Source organism: Lycium ferocissimum, chromosome 11 (genome assembly GCF_029784015.1).
Source record: "Lycium ferocissimum isolate CSIRO_LF1 chromosome 11, AGI_CSIRO_Lferr_CH_V1, whole genome shotgun sequence".
NCBI lineage: Eukaryota > Viridiplantae > Streptophyta > Magnoliopsida > Solanales > Solanaceae > Lycium > Lycium ferocissimum.
The window spans coordinates 5013004-5015889 of NC_081352.1; positions in this window are offsets into that span (position 1 = coordinate 5013004).

A 2886-nucleotide genomic window follows, 5' to 3' on the forward strand; every position below is an offset into this window, starting at 1 on the left:
TCTCCTAATTTTGTACGTATATTTCCTGTCCGTCCTATCATACCCTATTTCTTTCACACCCCTACTCCCAAATTTTATCCAAATAGTCCCTTGCTTTGCCCGTCATTTCTCTTGGAAGCTTCACTCACCCTTATTTCTCACTTCTCTCCTCTTTTCTCAAGACATTCTAATCTCTTCTCTTCCTATATATACTCACTTTCTTCCTTATAGAATGGCACCTGCGGAGTTGAAAGAATTAAAGGAGCGGAATGAGGGATTTACTTGAGAAGTGTTTTATTAGGCTTGGCATCATCGTGGGGAGCACCGGTATTATTTGTAAGAAAGAAGGATGGCTCCCTGCGATGTGTATTGATTATAGGCAATTGAATAAGGTGACTGTGAAGAATAAGTATCCGCTTCCAAGGATTGACAATCTATTTGATTAGCTGAGAGGCACCAAATATTCCTCGAAAATAAACTTGATATCAAGGTATCATCAGGTTAGGGTAAAAGAGGAAGACATTCCAAAGACGGTATTCCGGACTAGATATGGGCACTATGAGTCCCGTGATATGTCGTTCGGGTTAACTAATACACCAGTTGTGTTCATGGACTTGATGAATAGCGTATTCAGGCCCTTCCTAGATCTGTTCGTGATTGTGTTTATAGATGATATTCGGTTTATTCGCCGTCGAGGCGGAACATGCAGAATAATTACGAGCGTGCTTAGACTCCTTCGAGACAAGAGAGTCAGATGCCAAATTATCCAAGTGTGAGTTACTGAACTCTCGTGCCTTTCTTGGCCACATTATTTCGGTATGAAGGCATTAGAAAGGATACTCAAAAGATTGAAGCCGTAAAGAATTGGCCAAGGCCCACGTCGCCAATGGAGATACGTAGTTTCTTGGGTCTGGCTTGTTATTATAGAAGGTTCGTAGAAGGGTTTTCTTCTCTTTCAGCCCCATTGACCAAGTTAACTCAGAAATCAGCCAAGTTCCAGTGGACAGATGCATGTGAGCAGAGTTTTCAGGTATTGAAGGACAAGTTGACCTCAGCACCCGTCTTGACTCTCCCAGAGGGAATAGACAGCTATATGATATATGTGATGCTTCGGGTATTATTTTAGATGTGTATTGATGCAGACGGTAAGGTTGTTGCTTATGCGTCTAGGCATGAAGCACGAGAAGAATTATCCGACCCATGATCTCGAGTTAGCTACGGTAATCAATGCTTTGAAATTGTGGAGACATTATTTATACGGTGTCCATGTTGATATCTATACCGATCACAAGAGCCTCCAGTATATCTTTAAGCAGAAGGACTTGAATTTACATTTATAGGCGGTGTCTAGAAGTGTTGAAAGATTATGATGTCAATATTCTCGTACCATCCTCGTGGAAAGGCTAATGTAAGAAATTTTCGATGCCCAGTCGTAAATCCATGGGTAGTCTCACCGATGTGCAGCCGGAGAAAAGAGAGATAGTCCGTGAAATTCGCCGATTAGCTAGCCTTGGAGTTCGACTGATAGACTCAAGTGATACAGGAGTTACAACTCAGGATACAGCGATGTCATCCTTGGTAGCCAAGATAAAGGAATTTTTCGCACGAAGATCCTGTTCTAGTCCATTATCGGGATACAGTTCCTCAAAAAGAAAAGACACCTTTCATGATTACAAGAGATGGAGTGCTCAGGTATCTAGGTAGTATATACGTTCCTAACGTTGCAGGCCTTCGTCAGCAAGTTATGGGGGAAGCCCATTATTTTCGCTATTCTATCCATCCGGGCATAACAAAGTCAGTATATGATCCCAAAGAAATTTATTGGGGCGGGACGGTATGTGAAAGGGACGTAGCGGAGTTTGTCGCTCAAAGTTGTCCACATTGTCGCTAGTTAAAATAGAGCACGAAGCCCGGGAGGTTTATTACAGCTATGGAGATCCCGACATGAAAATGGGAGGTAATTAATATGGATTTCATTGGGTCGCCCCGTACTCTGCCGGAAGTATGATTCAATATGGTCATAATTGATAAGGCTTACAAAGCCGCCTCATTTCCTACCGTCAACTATTTATTTAGTCGAAGATTATGTAAAAGCTCTTATCTTAGAGAGATTGTATAAGAGAGCTCGCATTTCGTACGTTCGGATGCCGTGAGACAATGGCGAGAAGTTAAGGACAAGACTATGTCCTAAAATAATTTTAGTAAAGGCGAGTTGTTAGGAATATTAATTATAGACAACCGTAGTGGAAAATATTGAGAAAGGCTAAGGGCAAGAAGAGAAATTGAAAATGGGCCGTGGAAATAATGCGGAAGGTTAGGGACAAAATGGTAATATCGAGAAAAGTCGAGGGGTAAAATAGTAATTTTACAAGGTTCAAGAAAAAATCCTCGAGGGCCAAATCTTATATAAGAAGACACTTGGCTCTTTATTAAATTTCAAGAAAAAGGAAGAAAGCTCTAGAAAAAAATGAAAAGGGCAAGGTGTAAATAAAGAGGGACTAAAGTGTACCAAAGAAGACACTCTGTCATCTGACCAAGTGAAGAAATTCAAAAAGGAAAGAAAATTCAAGAAAAAGGAGGAAAAATCTAGAAAGGGAAGAAAGGGAATAAGTGACCAAAATTGAAGGACTAGGGTGTGAAATTATGAAAAGATGACTTATTCATCTTTTATATAAGAGTTGAGAGGGGAGAAAGAAAGAAAGAAAAGAAAACAAAGAGGAAAAGGACTAGCCCATTCGGCCACCATGGAAAAGAAGGAAAAAAAAATTGGAAGCCATGGATATTAATTTCCCAAAAAATTTTTCTCTTCAAGTATTCTAAAATTAGGTCCCCTTTTAAAGAGAGATTGTTGGGGCAAGAAGGGGCATATTCTTAAGTTCAAATTCTAGTAAGTGGGGGAAAGAGGAA